General features: G+C 37.2%; 1 protein-coding gene across 2 annotated transcripts in view; it reads right to left on the bottom strand.

Annotated features, from left to right (window-relative positions):
* The window catches only part of FMRFa (FMRFamide), a 490,984-nt gene that overhangs the window by 221,143 nt on the left and 249,823 nt on the right, over positions 1 to 20,018 (bottom strand). Inside the window, exon 1 of one of the 2 annotated variants that reach the window (XM_069839986.1) lies at positions 4,020 to 4,142. The exons of the other annotated variant lie outside the window; for it this stretch is intronic. The gene's annotated coding sequence lies outside the window, so the exon portion shown is untranslated. Of the gene's footprint in view, positions 1 to 4,019; positions 4,143 to 20,018 lie in introns of those variants that run through there. 2 annotated transcript variants of the gene reach the window in all.

Genomic DNA, 20,018 nt, shown 5'->3' with positions numbered 1-20,018 from the left:
CCACGTCAAAAACATATTATTTGACGAAATGAGTGGAATAAAAATGATAGTTTTTCAATTACACAAACACAGGATGAAAAAACCCTATATTAATATTTTAAGAGAAAAATTCGCTCCAGCGCTGGGGATCGAACCCGGGTCCTTGATTCTACGTACCAAGTATTCTGGCCACTGAGCTACGCCGAATTCAATCCACAGCACCGGATTGAACTGTCCTCCTTCGACGTTTCCCTTTGTGGCCTGACTCCAAGTATATATATGTTGACGTGTATCCAATGTCAACTACCATTATACTAGGAGCGCACTCAGCTGAGTGACTTGTTGGCTGGGAATCCGCAGTTATTATGCACTGCTAGCTGATATAATATTATAGATATATTAATTTGTCCTAACTTGGAGTCAGGCCACAAAGGGAAACATCGAAGGAGGAAAGTTCGATCCGGTGCTGTGGATTGAATTCGGCGTAGCTCAGCGGTCAGAGCGCTTGGTACGTAGAACCAAGGACCCGGGTTCGATCCCCGGCGACGGAGCGAATTTTTCTCCTAAAATATTAAGTGTCAATATTATAGATAAATTCTATAGGACAAATTAATATATCTATAATAAAACCCTATATGTTTATTTTGTCCTATAAAAATAAGACATGTCTCTCTCTACATTTTCACTACTTGAATTAAATATTTTAAAATAGTAGTCCATTTATTTTGAAGAATTGTTATTTAGTTTACATTAGCTTACAAATTTCAACCCTTTATCTTAAGGGGTTAGATACAGCTTACAGCAGTAAAATTTTGTAAATATTCAACTTTTTTTCTCCATTACTGTATCGTGTACAATAATGAAAATTAGTATGTGTAAAACACTGTCCTTCTGCTATGATTTAAAAAAATTATTTATACATTTTTTTCAAAATTCAAAATGACTGCAGTTTACTGTGCAGTGATGAAGCGTTTCCCTCATAACTAAAAAAAACTGTCCAACATTCTGTGATGAAATGTTTTGTGTGTATTTTTGCACGTCATATCTACAATATGATGCAAAATCACTTCTCTACCTTTAATAGATTGTCTGATAAAAATAAATTCATTTTAAAAATGGTCAAATATCAGTATTTTCTTTTAACATAAAATAAAAAAAATATTGTCTGTTAAGGAATGTAGTTGAAAGAGCATGATATTGTAAACATGAGTTTCAGCAATAAAATAAAAGAGAGAGAACATGAAAAAGTTCAGAAGTTTATGACTTATGAGGGAAACGCTTCATCACTGCACAGTGAACTGTCACCGTTTTGAATTTTGGAAAAAAAAGATATATATATATTTTTTTTTTTTAATCGTAACAATATTTTTTTTCATATAGTAGCAAAAGGATAGTGTTTTACACATACCAATTTTCATTATTGTACAAGATACAGTAATGGAGGAAATAAATGTTGAATATTTCCAAAAAATGTTCCTGCTGTAAGCTGTACCTAACCCCTTAAGTAGTTTCTGAGTAAATGATTCCTGAACTTAGAAACATTAAAAATTATTATTATTTTAATACTCTTTCCTTCTGCCAGTTCTGTATTAAAGAATTAAAGATATATTGTTTCTGTGGCCAGCTCACAACTCATCAACATTTAATAATAATAATAATAATAATAATAATAATAATAATAATAATAATAATAATAATCCGTAGAGCTACAGCCCGTGAAGGGCCTAGACCGACCAGCCGGCTGCTGGCCTCACGCCCAAATGCCGAAGCAGAGGTGGACGATCATCCAACCAGAATGGAGGTATCGTGTGGTTAGCACGATGATCCCCCCAGCCGTTATAGCTGGTATTCGCAACCGGATTTCGCTACCTATCGTAGCTCCCCAAGTGCATCACGATGCTGGGTGGGCACCGGTCCCATACACTGGCCGAAATTTCATGAGAAAATTTCTTCCCCCATGAGGACTCGAACCAGCGCTCATTCCGTAACGCGAGTCCTAGGCAGGATGCCTTAGACCGCGACGCCACGGCGCGGGACCTCATCAACATTTATGCAAATCAATTATTCATCAACATTTGTTTATCACACGTTGCGAAGGGCATTAGTCTATGTTTGATAGAAACAGAGGGAAAACATATTCTACATACTCATATTTATACGCGAAAATACTGTTAACAGTTCTATCCAGCACCCTTAAAGAAAGAACTATAAATCAGTCGTGTATAAAAATGTAGTCCGGACCACTTCATTCTGAAATGTTTATTTACGTCGAAGAAATGTATTAAGTTTTAACACGAAACTTAGTGAAATAACTCTTTAAGTTAAATATTATATTAAATAGCGTTAGTGACACTTCGCATTAAGAATTTCGTAGGAAAAGTCAAAGATAAAGTTAATAACACACTTAAGAAAATGACTGTAAACTTATAACACTGTTTTAATAATAGCATTACCGATCACTTCTATTAGTAAACATTGTTTAACTAAGCCTCGGAAAGCTGCAACATTTTAATGTCCTACATCAGAAATAACTATGAAAAAAAAAAAAAACTTAGTTTATAAATATTGTCGACAGGTGCTGGCTGAAGTAGGGAATGTAATGTTAAAACTAATCTTAAGTAGTAATAATAATTATTATTTTTTCTGGCGGAGTTAAGGCCATCAGACCTTTTCTTCCACTCAGCCAGAAACAAAAGAAGCTTGTACATTAAAATATTTTAATATGCACATTTCGCTTTGAAAGTATTTTTAAAAAATGTGAAAACGCTCAACAATATAGGCTTGTGGTTATATTCTGAGAGCTATATGTAAAAGCTATCTTCAAAACTTTAATGAAATATTTAACAATTTACTATTTAACTTGGGAAAACAGCTGCAAATGTGCAATTTTCTTTTAAATTTACATCATTGGTCACTTCCTAAGTAGGGGTAATGGTTCTTAAATATTTATAGAAAAAATACAATATATAGCCTATTTATACTACATGTAGAATAAAAGTCCATCTATTCATCTTAGAAGTAATATCACCGAATTTTGCCCTTGGAAAACTCTGTTGAAAAATGTGGATAAGTTTAGAATTTGTTATCAAACCTATTACGAAATTTTTAAGTAACAGCAGGCTATTACATTTTTAGGGGTTTTTTTTTAATTTGGAAAGAAAAGTCAGAAGGTTCTGTATACAGATTCCTGAGACACATGAAAGTGATGTAGAATTCTTAAGCTTTCGAAGTGATATGGTTAACTTCACGCCTTTAACCGAGGAGAAAGACGCTGTACTGAATGTTATTAGAGGAGGAAAATTCAGTCCGGCGCCGGGGATCGAACCCGGGTCCTTGATTCTACGTACCAAGCGCTCTAATCACTGAGCTACGCCGAAGTTCAATCCTCAGCACCGGATCGAATCCCTCTTCTCTAGTGTTTTCCCTAAAATTCATATTTACTTACGCTGTACTAGCTTTATAGAAGGCTGAGAGGACTTAAGCCGTCTAAAAGTTCTGACGACATAAAGAATCCAGCTTGCGACCGGACTTGACTGCGTGCCTTTCCAGTGTATATTTTATTCTTTATAGAGAGAGTTAACTCGAAAGAAATGTATGAAAATAGGGATTATGTAAATTAGTGCTATATTTTTAACCACTATGTTAAGAAAAAAATATTTAAAAAATCGTAGGAATGTGTCAAATTTTAAAGTTGCACTTAAGAAAATATTTGAGAACAGGTATAATTTTAAAATATGATACGGATCACTGTGCTTCGAAAATATCGTAACATTTGTGATCGTGATGGATAAATTTTCTATTACTAAGCCAGTGACCCGTATCATATTTTAAAATTGTGCCAGAACATATTTTGATGATCGTCCATCTCTGCTTCGGCATGTGGAAAATTTATCACAAATATTTGAAAACTGGCACAATTTTAAAATATGATACGGATCACTGTGCTTCGAAAATATCGTAACATTTGTGATCGTGATAGATAAATTTTCTACGCTACAGACTATCAATACTGATAGCATAATACTGAACACTGGACTTACCTCTGTTCGGAGGGTGTGCGCCCTGATCGCTGCTAGTTGAATTCCGCGGTCTCAGCTCGTGTTGCCTGCCGCTGCCAGCGTCGCGAGTTCGTACCCGATTCTCACAACTTTATACTTCGCAACTCGGGTGGAGCGGGGGGTGTCTGTGGGTTCCAGCACATTATAGCGCTCTCTTTCAACCCCTTAGCGCATGGCGCCCACGCCAAACAGAGAGGGATGAGCGTGACAAAGAGTGAGAAGGAAGGAGAGAACAAATCTAAGCGGTTATTGGCTCCTGCCTTTGCCTACGTTACGCCCATGTGATTGTCTTTCTCAAAGTTTCTCCTCTTCATCTGTTGTTGTAATACAACCCTCGCGTAATTCACGATCATATGGTTAGTTTACAACCCGTGGCAAGAAAAGTTTTAATCATTATTATTACCATGAGAAATGTAAGAGAAAAACATACGAAATTAAATAATGAAAGGCAGACATTAATTAAAAAAGAAGCAAGAGATGAACACAAAATTAAAATATAGGATTATTGAAAAGACACGAAAGATTTGAAAGCTCTCAGACTTTTTTAACGAATAAGTTTATAGAGAAATATAAATAATATAAATTTAGCTTCCCTTATGAAAAGGTTGCCAGATTTGACAAAGCGTATTACATATAATTTGGAAACACACCTAAAAGGTAAAATGATACACATTGGAAACGGTTAGGGAATCAGATATGCAAAATGTCAGAAAAATTTATACCTAAGTAGCGTTTGTGCTCATTTGCAGTTAAGAAAGGGGGGATATTATCAGATAGGTTAGAATGATTTTAATGCCGCGAGAAAAATAATAATACGGAGTGATTGGCATTGATATCTAAACCACAACAGCCATCGGTTAAGATAACTTGAAATTTCCATTATCACTCCCATACAAATGATTTCTCAATATCTGAATCGATCCTTTGAGGGCACTAATGGCTATTTCCTTCACAATGCTGTGTGTTAGGCCCAGGTTTTTACATTTGTTGGCAAAGAAGGAGGGTATGGTACCTCGTGCTCCCACCATCAGACCTATTACATCAATGTGGGATAGGCTATATTTATCTTTATAGAACGGGATTGTTGGTTCATAGATCCGTTTCTTTTCACTGTCCACCTCATGCGGTTGATCTGCATGTGTCTCAAATCTGATGGTGGGATCGAGAATGTATGCCGAGTTGTTCTTAATGGCTATGATATCAGTTCGCCGAACACTTCCTTGTGTGGCTAGTCCCTGCACCTCTTGATGGACTGTAAACCCTACTTCCTTCAGTGCCTCGGCCAGCATAGAACGGACAGCATGGTGACGGATGTTGCGAAGGGCCTCACTATAGGGGCAGAAGCCAAGGATATGGGGAAGATATTATATAATACAAAAATAGCAAAATTAAGGGTCATAAAATCTTTCCTAAAAATATATGCTACACTTACGGTTTCTTGAGGTGCTGAATCCAAAACTGAGCTCAGATTTTCTCTATCGCATAAAATTTTTCCACAACATGCATCGTCACTTTTAGCAATGTGAATATAGCATTCAGAATGCTGCATTGGAGTTAAATCGCTCGCTTGAACTCGGTCGAGTGTCGCACCCTCGAGTGAGATACGATCGGTCGTGATACGCTCGTAACAAATAGAAGCACAGTACAAGGTCATCTCACCGACATGTCTTATCTTGTATGGAAGGCGACAGATAAGATACACATATGCTTTGCTCACACGGTAAAAATAAGGCTTTATTTTCTGCGTTTATGACAAACGTTTAATGGAACAGTCAATGGAACGTACCAAAACAGGAACATGAAGTTATAAATAAAATACTATGAAAAACTTCAATATACAGTTATTATTGCTAATTAATAATTCTTCAATACTTGATTTACCACATATATAATATGATAGGTCCATACGTAGTGTGTGGGTGGATGTCGTTATTGAGGTCCCACGTTGGACGCCATTTGAGGGTGAGTGGTTATTGTGGCCCCACGTTGGGCGCCATTTGTGGGTGGATGTCGTTATTGAGGCCCCACGTTGGGCGCCATTTGTGGGTGGATGTCGTTATTGAGGTCCCACGTTGGACGCCATTTGAGGGTGAGTGGTTATTGTGACCACACGTTGGGCGCCATTTGAGGGTGGGTGCGTATCGGTGTTGCGTGAGATTCACTCAGGGTAGCCGAGGTACGGTTGTGGTGTAGGATGATGTCGGGAATAATACCAAGCCGGCTACTTATATAAAAGGCAGTGTAAACTCCAAAACTATAATTTTATTGTCGTATTCACTTGGTAAACCCTAGAGTATGTATTTCCGGCTGACTTATAATTCAATCGTCGGTCGCACTGTATCGACTCTATGGCAGCTCTGGATAAGCTCTATCCGATACTACAAATTCAATACTCTGCCCAGTACACAATGATCGAAGCTCCTAAACGTTGACGAGTGGTCTCGCCGATGACAAAGTTCTATCTATCGAGTCTTCGCCGGAAGAAAGACTATTAAGTTGGGCCGCCGACACAAAAAAAGATGTCGCGCCGTCTACACGAAGAAAAGTAGTTATCCTGTCGACACGAAATGAAGTAGTTATTCTGCCCTGTATGTAGGGCCGTCGATACGAAAAGGAGTAGTGATTTTGCCCTGTATGTAGGGCCGCCGACACGATGAGATGTTGTGGTTGTGCCCTGAATGTATGGCCGCCGACACGATGAGATCTTGTGTTTTTTATGATCTCCGCTCCCCGTCACCCTTATTTATAAAAACCTATCCTACGCTAAAACTAACTATCCTATTGGCTAACAACTACGTCACTTAACCGGCCTAAAATCTATTCTCTATTGGTCCAAAGTGACCTCATAAGCTAAACCAAGATCTCTCCTTATTGGGCGCGAAATACGTCATCTCTAAATTTAAACTTTGGATTTCCCATAACATCTAATTAGTTTGTATATCTCACAAGAATACCCGTTCTTTGGAAAACCCAAGCTTGGCAGTATCTTTCCCACGGGTCTAGTCCGACTTTAGGATTTTATGCTTCATCGAGTCTCTATACGAAACCCCGCTCAAGGTGGCCCTAAATCTGTCCGATGCTGACAAGTGACGAAACACCTGTGTGGGGAAGCTAATTCTAACGAAGTCGCCAGAACATCCCCGCGAATACATGTAATAAAAATATGAAGATATCACTTCGCTAATAAATCGGTCTCTCCCTCTCCTAATTACTGCTTCAAGTGTTCCGCCTATATACTGCGACAATGTAGAAACGTTTTACAAAATATTATTGATATAGCAGTAGATTAAAAAAAATATTAGTACAGAGATAACGTCACAGAAAATATAATAAAACGAATAATCATGCTGCACAACTGTTACAGACGCAAAGATTGATACACTAATTATTAGAGATGATTACCATTATTATTATTATTATTATTATTATTATTATTATTATTATTATTATTATTATTATTATTATTATTATTACTAGAAAACTTGATACAGTTCTTGCATTATCGTGATTGTGTTCTCCGTTTATAATAATTACATTTACATCCATTAACATCTATCAGATGTGGCAAAAACAAAATCACTCCTGTGTGGGGGGGGGGAACATTTACCTACAACATTTATATTACATTTTAAAGCAAGTTTTGTAGTTGTTCTATTGAGAGGTTAGTTAAACACTGCAAAGTTTTGAAATGATAAACATCTATGATGTTACTACACAGTTCATCACTGTAACAAGAACGAATGTCTAACGCTCGGCTTAAACCTTTCGAAGATTTATCGCTCGTGACAATTTTACCCATCATGCATGTGCGCTACCTATCGGATTATGCTATGAACTACTTGGTGCTCGAGCGAAAACATCCGATGCAGAAATCTGCTAGCGTTACTTACTTACTGACTGATTTACTTACTTACTTACTTACAAATGGCTTTTAAGGAACCCGGAGGTTCATTGTCGCCCTCAAATAACTTCACCATCGGTCTCTATCCTGAGCAAGATTAATCCAGTCTCTATCATCATATCCCACCTCCCTCAAATCCATTCTAATATTATTCTCCCATCTACGTCTCGGCCTCCACAAAGGTCTTTTTTCCTTTAGCCTCCCAGCTAACACTCTATATGCATTTCTGGATTCGCCCATACGTGCTACATGCCCTGCTCATCTCCAACGTCTGGATTTAATATTCCTAATTATGTCAGGTGAAGAATACAATGCGTGCAGTTCTGCATTGTGTAACTTTCTCCATTCTCCTGTAACATCATCCCTCTTATCCCCAAATATTTTCCTGAGCACTTTATTCTCAAACACACTTAATTTCTGTTCCTCTCTCAAAGTGAGAGTCCAAGTCTCACAACCATACAGAACAATCGGTAATATAACTGTTTTATAAATTCTAACTATAAAATTTTTTGACAGCAGACTAGATGACAAAAGCCTCTCAACCAAATAATAACAGGCATTTCCCATATTTATTATGCGTTTAATTTCCTCCCGAGTGTCATTTATATTTGTTACTGTTGCTGAATGTAGCATTATCGAATTTAGGCAAATCTGGCTTTCAGGTAGTAGCTCCCTGTGAAGCAGACTTGAATAATTTCAAGGGAAAAAATTGTTCCGGAGCCGAGTATCGATCCCGAGACCCTTCGCTTAGCCCACGAATGCTCTACCGACTGAGCCACCCAGGAACTATACACGACACCGTCACAATTTTTCCCTTTATATCCACATAACTCAAATGGGCTGACAAGACGCCAGAAATCCAGAAAAAATGTAACTGAGCAACTGTATTGTGAATTTCATGGTTGCTTCGTATATAAATAAATTTGTTTCGTTTTTTAACTACAAAATTACATCTTTCTTACGCACTTATCACATCAATAATTGAGCCGTTCAGAGCAAAAGTGATGTAAGTCAAAATTGAGTAATCAGGTTTAAAGTAAGAATTCTGTAAATAACAGAGCAAAGTAGCAATTAATATGTCCTTCTTGCTATCCGCTGACTACTAATAGTTTAAATAAACTGAATATTAATTGCTACTTTGCGCTGTATTTTACAGAATGTTCACTTTAACCCTCATTACCCATTCCTGACTTACACCACTTCTGCTCTGAACGGCTCAATTGTTACAACCATGCCACTCTTGTAAATTCTTGAAGACTGTACATTAGGATGGGAATATGAACTGTAAAGAATCAATTTACTAAAAGTCATGTGATTTTTAACAATAAAATTGTTGTGATAAGTGCGTAAGAATAATGTAATTTTTAGTTGAAAAACATCTGTACAAAGCAAGTAAGGAATTAACATGTTTTTATCTTCCGAATACTAATCAATGAAAGAAAAGATACTTCTGAATAGTTCATTCTCTTATTATAATATTCTTTTATCCTTAAAACTAAATAAAAAAGGTATTTTTACAAACAACTTCAAATTAGTGTAACTCTGAAAGTAGGCCTATTGTGAGTAAGATCCATGTTTGTATGAAATGTTTTGCTTAGAATGTCTTCGGAAATAAGTTCCGTAAGTGGCGGTAACTCCTCTTGAATCACCCTGTATATTTTATGGTTCCCATTCCTTCCTGAAACCCTACAAAAATCCGCGTAGGGGTGGAATCTCATCCTGGTTGGGAATCACTGGTTTAGTTTATGTGAGTGTGGCGCGAGATTTTAAATTACAACTTCTGTGTGCTTTCAGTTGACAAAGGTTGAAAGACGCGTCTAGAGCGAGGCCCTTGGACGAGCCACTCGGCGAATATTGCTATCCTCAACTTTCTCGCCAACCTCGCGAGCGCGCTCAGTCAGTGCTATGACTTCTACACAATGGAAGCTGCCGAAATTGCAGCTGCATCAGCTTTGTATACTTTAGTTTTTATAATTACCTTCCATAATACCATAGGCAAACTAAATATGTAAATGTCTACAGCCACGGCGTCAAAATTTAAAGATGCTTTCTTCTTTCTAAAATACTCTCTGAAAGTTTTCCATCAGTGTTTTCTTTTCTGATTTTTATCCGCCACAGTAATACCTAAAACCTGACTTATTCAAACCTAGACCTACAGGTATAATTCGAACCCAGTGGCTCCTCTGCGTCTGCAGCCGCTGAAACAGGCTTTCCTTCGTGCATACCGGTATAATTATATGCTAAACCAGCCCTGGGCACAACGGGGAAGTGAAAGAGAACGCATGAACCCTTGTCCATGTCCTTTTCGCTTAGACCACATTATAAACAAACGCACAGTAAGGCAGTGTGCATCAGTGGTGGATTTCAGGCTACCAGCGACAGCTGAAAGTTCGTAAAAGTTATGATGCCTGCATAATAAAATCCGTCACTGAGCAATACTTACCTTCCTGTCTACTAGTACTACATTACTGTTTCAGCGGGCGAAGATAGAGTGGCGAGTTAAGGAGTAATATGCAGTGACTCGATTGAGGTATTAGCATAGTCTAGTATATACAGCAGTGGTGGGCAAAATGAACGCAACCCACAAGACAGGATCTAAATGGCAACTACATAGTGTGGGAGGGGTTGCAATCTACAGTGCAGTGACGGATTTACAGACAGTTGCGCCACTACACTCCTACCTACCATATGTAATTGGAATAGTCCATTCACGTGATATTTAATTAATCATTTTTCAAAGCAATTTCTTCGAAACTGGGATTTATATCTGTGCATGCTATTTTGAGTTGCGCAAGGAAATGAGCATCGCTTAAGCGGGATTTGTGGCTGGACTTTATAAATTTCATTTTAGAAAACAGCTGTTCGCACTGGTAGGTTAATGAATACTTACCGTCATTTCCCATATCTATGGCCCTGGAACACAACTATGGTCCACGGTACACCATTCAAAGATCATTGTAGAAGTAACATAGACCGTTCGTAGATATCTGCAGTGACTTGAATTCAAACTACAGTACAGCAAGAATATAGATAAATGAGGTACTACGTTATGGAGTACAAAATTTGAATAGTTGTATCGTGGACAATAGTTATGTTCCATGACCATAGTTGTGGAAAATGATGGTACTCATTATTTTTGAAGCAAACAGTCTAAGCAGTGGATATGTAGTATGGACATCTTTTAAAAAATTTTAGCCCCCAGTAGACCTTCACATTCTGCTTTCAAGAAACCATCATTCTGCAAATCCAGTACCTCTAACTGCAATTCTGGGATAACATTTTCAATTTAAACATGAAAAGGAGTGGCAAAAATATTGTAATCTTTCTCCATCCTTTGAAAAATCACTGAATCTGTGTTCTTTGAACTTGTATAACAGGTGGTCTATTTTAAGAATGTACATATTTAAGTTCGCGTCCTGAATATTTATTTTTAATTGATTCTAAACATGAGAAATGAAAGAACCGCCTTTCTTGTAAGTGTGATATCCTCCCCATTCATATGATTCTGCGAAAGACATTGTGTCACTAATGAAGCTCCGAAGTACAGCAATCCTGTATAATCCGCCACGTACACGCGCAGTATTTTCATGGAGTGGGGGAAGGGGAAGGTAGGGGGTAAATTTGATGCTTCGCTGAGGTCTGACGTCACTGCTGCAATGCCTCAGGAATGCTCACCATTGATATACAGTCACTAAGCTCAATACGTAGTAAATATGCATCCATAGATAGTTGGTAACCACTAGGATCGCTAATATCGCCTCATTATAGACAATGCGAAATCTTATCGGCACAATCTATTGTTCCCAGCATCCTCACAACTCAAGCTTCGTGACCGTTTATACTAGACTGTGATATTAGTGCCCAGGCTTGTGCGAAACAGTTGTCGAGGATGAGAATGAGGAGCATCTCAATAGCAATACAATCGTTTGGGTCGAATGTCTTTCTGGTGGTAGAAACTTGAAGTATGAGCCCTCTAATTTCATTCCTGTTTTGTTTGTGTGCAGTTACTATACTTTTCAATTTAAAAATCATAAACAAACACCTCCAGAGGATTCTTTCCCACAAATTCCCACATTTTTACATTAAAAGGGTGTATTAAATATATAGTAAAAGTTTTAGGGGCCTATCTTCAATAGAAGTGAAAATATTAAATTTAAAAAAATGATAATTTTTAGCTACAGAGTGCCACATAATTACTACCTGGTACCCTTAAACTTGCGTCAATCCTGTTGAGAAGATTTCGTGAAGTTCATTTGGTTCTATTACAGAAATTGCTAGAGGAATATTTTCCTTTAAATCATCCAGAGTAAATTAAATGTTTGCGTATACTTTTTATTGAAGAGTTGCCCTCAAGTAAAATTCATAGGGATTTAAGTCCGGGGATCTAGGAGGACAAAAATCCTTGCTATTTTCTTTGTTGCGAACACTTCGCGTAATGCATACATAGAATATTTGAATATATTCGGACTCATCATATTGTGTAAAAATACAGCCTATTAAATGATCCCCTTAAATTGAGAAAAAATGGATTTAGTGGTTTAATTGCACAACCTTAAAAATGAGTAGGTCCAATGATACTATTTGCTTTTAACACACATTACATCGAGTAGTATGACTCTCGACGGCCGTCCTTGGCCACGCCTGGATCACAGTACAAGGTTCGACCGTTTTCGATCAACCTGACTGGCGGATACTCGATATAATTTCCAGACATTTAACAAAGGCCAGAAGCATAAGGTAATAGCTGCACTTGTTTCTGTATGAAGTCATCAACTTAGTTCTAAAGAATTATACCAATACTGGTTATGAATTGCACGTCAGGATTTACCTATAAGAAAGGTCAATCCAATATCTACAGTCTGGCAGCGCCTATGGCCTCAGCAGTGGTACCTTAACAATTCGTAACGGTAAATTTGTACCATGACAATTCGTCCTAAGAAACATTCGTCCCATTACATTTGCTTATAATTTTAAGGAAGATCAATATTATTTGTAGGAAGAAGGCAGAAATTATTTGAAAATAATTTGAAATCATCCTACGATAATTTTTCGCCGTTATTTAACAACAGCCGTGAATTTAGAACAAGATAAAAATCGTTTGTAGAAACAAAGTAGAAGCAGGAAGTAGAAATTTAGAAAATGTCTGTCATTATGGATCCCCGAAAAGAGGAATGTGGACAGTCGAGTGGAATGAAGCTTACTAGAAGAACAAGGATAATGAAGATCTTCAGCATTACTTTGGAGCTCTTGGACACTCCATCTCGGAGAAGAATTTTAAAAATTAACTTGTACATAAAATATTATACATATACGGTCTTACTAATAAACCGTGTATAGTTTTTATACGAGACTTAAGCAGAATTGGGACAGAAAACTTTACTAATAAACCTTGCATAAGCTATGGACGTATAAACAGTCTGTAACTATACAATGGGAAATGCTTTGCAGGAGTTATATACATGAAACCCCTTGTTTAAGCGTTGTGTATAGAGAAAAAATGGCCGCCCCTCTAACAGCTGTTCGTAACGACTGTCACTTTTTTATGATGGTTGCCTTGTGACCACAGAAGAACAAACCAAAGAGTACAGAATAATTAGAATAATATTCTTGTAGCTTGTACTCTTTGACCAAAATATAGTGTGGTAATCGATCAGAGCCAGTTGTACTATCGATACTTAACACGGCACACTAGAGCGCTCTACCGGATGCAATAGAGAACCTCAGATATTCTATTACCTTTCGGAATGAAGTAATGATGAAACTGTGACGTAGCTGTGTAACAGTTATACTGTTATACACAACGTATGTAGTGATTATTAGTAAGGAATTTACACACGACTTATAAACGAGCTACTCATTGTATAAGTATAAGACAGTTAAACGTCTGTATATAGAGTTTTTATTAGTAAGACCGATAGTGCATAGGTATCCTAAAATTTATTGTTGGATTTTGTTCAATGTAATACAAAGCATATTCAACGTTGTACGCCTTTAAAATTTGTGATATAAAATGTTTCTCTAAAAACTGAACCTAATTTGGTACAAACTTGGGACGAATTTTGTAAGGGTACTGATTCGCGTTGTGACAAATTTTTGAGAGGAATTGTCTCGTTAAAAACTGTCTGAGAAAAATTGTTGTACATTTCTCTGCGGTGTTATGTTTATTTTTCCTCTGAAAGACTAAGAATTTAGTAAATCATTAAAAAAAAATAGTGCATACAGTACTTATGTTAAGCATGTTATAAAGTTACCGATGAAAACAGTACAATTAAAAGACAAGGGAAATATATCGTGCCCTTCCTCTCGGGGATGACTAGTATTTTTTTAAATGTAATATAAAGTAAATAAAATTATATTTGTACATTTGTTTTATTGACAGTTACTCTGTCGAAAGCAAACTGTATATGCGACAGTTGGTTTACGTAAGTTATTACAAACATAAACTCTGTGTACTAATTATTGTGTTATAAAATGAATAATAAACTTTAACTGACATGAAAACAAACTGAGTAGCGAAAAGGTATTTGCACACTAAATTAAAATGAAACCTACACATGGACAATTTTGTTAAGTTTAGTATTTTAGTAGAATGTGGAGAAGTTCTCACTCTACAAAAAGTAAATAAGTACTTCCATTTACGGAATCTTGTCTTGAATTTTCAGTATGTGTTCGGGACAATATCGTAACAGTCCTATTTATTGGCAAATTCATATGGCTTCGAACCTCAACTTATCAACAGCTCAGAATGTTCTTTCAGAACAGAGTACAAATAAACACAACTAAAAAATAATCATGAAAGAGTCATTCATATTTGCTTGCTTCCAGGGAGCTGCGACAGTGGTAAAATTTGTAATAGAAGAAGTATTTTTCGAGTGTTCAGACAGTAGCAGTCCTTAAACTTCACATAAATGGATTAATGCTCAGATCATTTTAAATATTTATAATAGAACGTGATGTAACACTTCTTTGTTTACTTTTTAGGAGGGAGGGAGGGAACATCCCACGCTCTACGACCTGAGGTATATTGTACACCCCCCAATATGGGAAGAGTTGCGTGCCCAACGATCCTGTACGCGCACCGACCTAACCACTTGACCCCCTTAACGACAGGTCCCTACAGCCAACAGAATCCATATGCCACTCCTGCTTCGGCAACTTCCCCAAGGCTCCTTTAACGGTCCGAGGCGGAAGTCCTCCCCCGAGAAGGTCTGCCTCGGGTTCCGTTGCAGAAGCTATCCGTCGTCGAATGAATACAATCCACGGAGCCTGTTCGAGAGAGCCAGCAGCTTCGGAGGGCCGCCTGTAGAGCGATCTGAAAACCAGGAGAAGTAACGGAATGATGAATGAAAGGATGATAGGGGAGGAAAGGAAGTGGCGAAGATGAGTGAGGTTCCAATCGCCTGATAAATTTACCTGATATTCGTCTATAGAAGTGAGGGAAAAACCCCGAAAGAACCTCACCCAGGCAACTCGTCCCAATCGGGAATGGAACCCGGACCCGCCGGGTTCGGAGTTAGATTCGCTAACCCCTCAACCACAACGGTGGATGATGTAACACTTGGGAGAAATTGTTTATTTTGTGGCTAAAACAAGTTAAACTTGTTTAATTTAATTCAGACGGTCGATATTCATGTTGCGAAAAGCCAAATCTGAACTCTGAATAAAAATATTGAAAAATTACATTAAAACAGGCGACGGACACGCGGTGATTCAGAGTGCATGGCTTATTGTGCGTTTTACAAATCTCCCGTTTCAATGAACTGAGAAGGAAATACGTTGAAGTTTTGAGTAGTAAGTAACAAACTAGTATGCTACTTTGAAATCGGTCAAAAATGTTTACTCCTCTTCTCTCAGCAGAATAGTGGCCCAATACATGCGTCATCATAACGAAGCAACGACTGCTACATGTTATGACTAAAGCCCGGATTTCTAAGCAAAATCAAACAGTAAAATAAGCAAGCAAATAAGCACGAAAAATAGTGAAAATAAGCACAAAAATATAAATTATTTGTTTCGTAGAACTCTTACCTTATTGAATGCTGTTGCAGTATACAAGGAAAGTCATCCAGAGATTTTCCTGTGTGAAGCTTCTGCGTCTCTCAGTGAAGAATGATTTGTACAGTCAAAATGTTCTTTCGACGTCGCATGACGTCACAGGCGCATGTGAAAAGCACCACAGTTCTTCTTCTGTGAATTCCTCTTCAATATCTGTTTCTTCACCAGAAAGATTTTCAGAAATTTTTTTAACCGGAATTTTTCTGTAATACCTGACTGAGATTGTCGAACGCAATTTTTGCAACCCCATGTGTTTCTGAAGATAATGTTACCGAAATTTCGTCTATCAGAGAAAGTGAATATTCCAAGGAATTATTTCGATCTTCCAACTGCTTTAAAATTTCGATTATTTTGGAGAAACGGTTATGCATGTACTGAATCTTTTCTTGGATGCCAATAAAAAAAGGAAATCAGTGATAAATGACGGCTAGGAGTGAAATAAGCACTTTTAAAATTACAGTTTTGGGTAAAATAGGTTTTTTTTATTAAAAATCGTAAAATAAGTAATCAAAAACGTTTTCCTGCGAAATAAGCATTTATAAGCACTAACAAACATAGTTAAAACTGCTTATCTAGGTGTGTCTTACGAAGTATAACATTTCTGCTTACCTTTGAAAGTGTCGGAAAGAATATGCATTTAGCTTAGAAATCCGGGCTTTAGTTGTGTCATTCGTCGAAGACGTTTGTGCTGTCAGCGAGAGAAATAAATGCAACGTCAGTCAACAGCTGGTAAAGGTTAGAGAGCCACAAAAAAGACAATAGGGGAAAAAAGGAAGGTTAGGTGTAAGAAGAGGAAGTACAGATAAGGTAAAGAGAGCAGATAGTGCAAATCGAGCGGGGAGTAGCAAGGATAAACTATCTTCTATCTAAGAAAATGGTGTGTTAGTGGAATGAAGGATTAATTAAGAAGTGTGCAGTGAAATATAAATGAACATTATTAGGAGTAGTTCATGATGATCTTGTTTAAATATTTGGCAAGGAGTAGTGCATCCTGTAAAGTTGGTAAGAAGAGATGAGCTAAAAGTAAGGATTAAGAAGTAATATAGAGAGTTGTAAAGCCAATAATAGAGTGTAACTAAGATTATTATGTATTATATAGTACAACAGTAATATAAGAGCGAGCTAGTAACAGAATCGTAGTGTATTATTGTACAGGAACATCATTTTATTTGTACTAACATTTCTAATATTAAACTCGCTATACCTCTGGATTAACGGTTAAAAACCGGAAACCCGTTCGCTACCTCCTTCCACGATTGGAGTTCGATGATACTGGTGTAAAATACAAACAGATCACTTTACTAGGTATAGGAGGGTAGAAATATAATTCATCCATTTACGTAAACTAGGAAATATCGCGATATTGAGTTTGGTAATTTTCATTAGATTTTTGTTTAATCAAAATACAGTACTGTATTAACAATAGCCTAAGTGTTTTTACTCACGAACTGAGCTGTCCATTCGGACGTATTCATTGAGCAGTATAGGCCTCTTTTACTGTCTACAGCACATTAGCGTACAATAAGGAAAGGTTGAGAAGATTAGACTGAAAATTTAATTGGAGGTGCAGTGTAATTATTTAAGTTGTGTCATGTAATTAATTGAGTTTATATATAATTAATTAAGTTGATATGTAATTAATTAAGATGATATGTAATTTAGTTGGTATGTAAAAAAATTAAGGTGATATGTAATTAATTAAGTTGATATGTAATTAAGTTGGTATATAATTAATTAAGGTGATATGTAATTACTTAAATTGGTAATAGTTGGGTGAAATAGAAGTACTTATAAGTTAGATTTACTTTTGCTTATCATAGGCGTTATTATAGAATAGTTTTTATTTATAGCCCTAGGTTTATTGTATCTACTATTTATAGATTTACGTTTATTTTATTTTATTTCATTTACGTTTATTTTATTTTATTTCATGTAATTGTAATTATTGTATATTATATATCACTACCACCGGGTGTATACCCAATTGTAGTGTTAATACATACATGCATGCATACATACATACATACATACAATATAGAGAATGAAGTTAAATTGAAAAATAATCATAATATGTATATTTAAACACATTTTTGAAAATGGTGGCCGTTCATTTCGATACAGGCTTCAGTTCTTTTGTGCATATTATCGCACTATGGACTATTGTACTTAATTCCAATTACCAATTTCGATCCTTCGTATTAATAACTCATGTTGAAATAATTCTGTACCTACTCTAAAAAGAGTACCTTACGTACTGTAAATTCAATCTTCACTTCTGCCCCATCTGAAAAGATAAAATTACTCAGACATGCTATCTATTGTCCGTCCAAGTGGTTTTGTCGCAGGGTCGTAAAAAGAGGGGAAATCACGTGACAGTTAATTACTTAACGAGGCTCTTTTATTTAAGTTATTTTAAACAGTTGTATAATATTACGTAGGCGTCCAATTCCTAACAGAAATTAATGTTTTCAGAAAAGAGCTAAGACAGCCCAGCCACTAGCCTTTACAGATGGGCGAACAGAAGCGGGTGGGGGAAACCGGGATGCGACGTAGACAAATGGACGACAGTACCTGTGCGAAAATATGATTCAATATTGAAAGCTCTTTTGTTACTGGAAAACGTGAACATATTTGTGGAACGTATTATACTCACCAACTCAGTAGTTTACTATGATCGTAAGGCGACTTTGACTGCATACGCGGCCTTGGTTCTGTGTGGAGTACGTTTGGAAGTTTACTACTAGACAGGGTGGGAGTGAAGTACATTAAAAAACTCTGGTACAAGAAAAATTGATGTAAACGTAAAATGATGTCCCTGTATTTATTACCATTAAGTACGAGAAAAATTCGTACCGGCACCGGGAATCGAACCCAGGACCTCTCAGCTGTGCGCGCTGAGTGCTCTTAACCAACTGAGCCATGCCGGGACACGATCCACGACGCCGGCCGAACTCCCCTCGTAGTATTATGTTTAAGAGCACTCAGTGCGCACAGCTGAGAGGTCCTGGGTTCGATTCCCGGTGCCGGTACGAATTTTTCTCGTACTTAATGGTATTAAAACAAACCGACTAATTCACACTAGTCATGTAATATGCTATGAGGTGGGCGAGACCTCATTCATATTTGATACATGTCCCTGTATGTCTTGCGTCTTGTTGTTATATTTAGGGAAATCTAGCGTTCAGTGACGTCATCGTGAGTACAAATTTGCCGACGGCTGCTGTACACCATCTCCGACGACTGTCAAAAGGACGGCACTTATGTCTCTTACTTCCTGCATATGTATACAATATATATACTGCGAGTCGACCTAAAGATGAAGCTTGCCGATTGCAGGTGACTTGCACCGCGTATTTTACTGTGATCATTGACTTTCTATTAAATCGACGGAGTAGTGTACTACGAATGAAGTAATGAAGAAATTTCAGAGTTCCCTAGGGTTTCTTTATACTGGTATTTTACTACTGGGTATTCATTTCAAAGTGTGTCATGACGTCACTGTTGTGAGTCAGCGATTTGAAGCGAGTTTCAGCTTGTATGTCAGAGAAGTTGCCTATTATTCAAGGCGTTCAATCTGAACTTGAGAACGTGTACGGTATAACTTGAATGTCGTAGCAACAGATGGCGGTCTGTAAAGTCTGTGTGCTACCATAACCTCTTTCGAACTGTGTTTTGCGCGGGCAAGTCGTACGCAGTGTATTTGTTATCATCGGTTGCGTACAGCAACATTCCACAATACAAATCAAATGCTCCGTGTCCATGTTAACCGTCGAAGTTAATGTCAACAAATACGTAAATAATCGTCTTAACCCTCTTCCCATATCCCGACAGTAAGAAAAAAACTCACCTCAGTACGTGTTTCCAAACAGTTCACATTCTTGCCACTACTGGCGTTACCGTACGTATCGGTAAGTAATCTTCATAATGAACGCCGTACTTGCTAGGCAACTTCTCTCGCATTTAGGTAATACGCCTCTGCGGAAGTGTAGGAAGATTGAATTCTCTAGGCTCATCGGATAGCCACA

Source organism: Periplaneta americana, chromosome 11 (genome assembly GCF_040183065.1).
Source record: "Periplaneta americana isolate PAMFEO1 chromosome 11, P.americana_PAMFEO1_priV1, whole genome shotgun sequence".
Lineage (NCBI taxonomy): Eukaryota > Metazoa > Arthropoda > Insecta > Blattodea > Blattidae > Periplaneta > Periplaneta americana.
The sequence above is the reverse complement of the archived record's forward strand: the minus strand, read 5'-3'. Positions and strand labels throughout refer to the sequence as shown.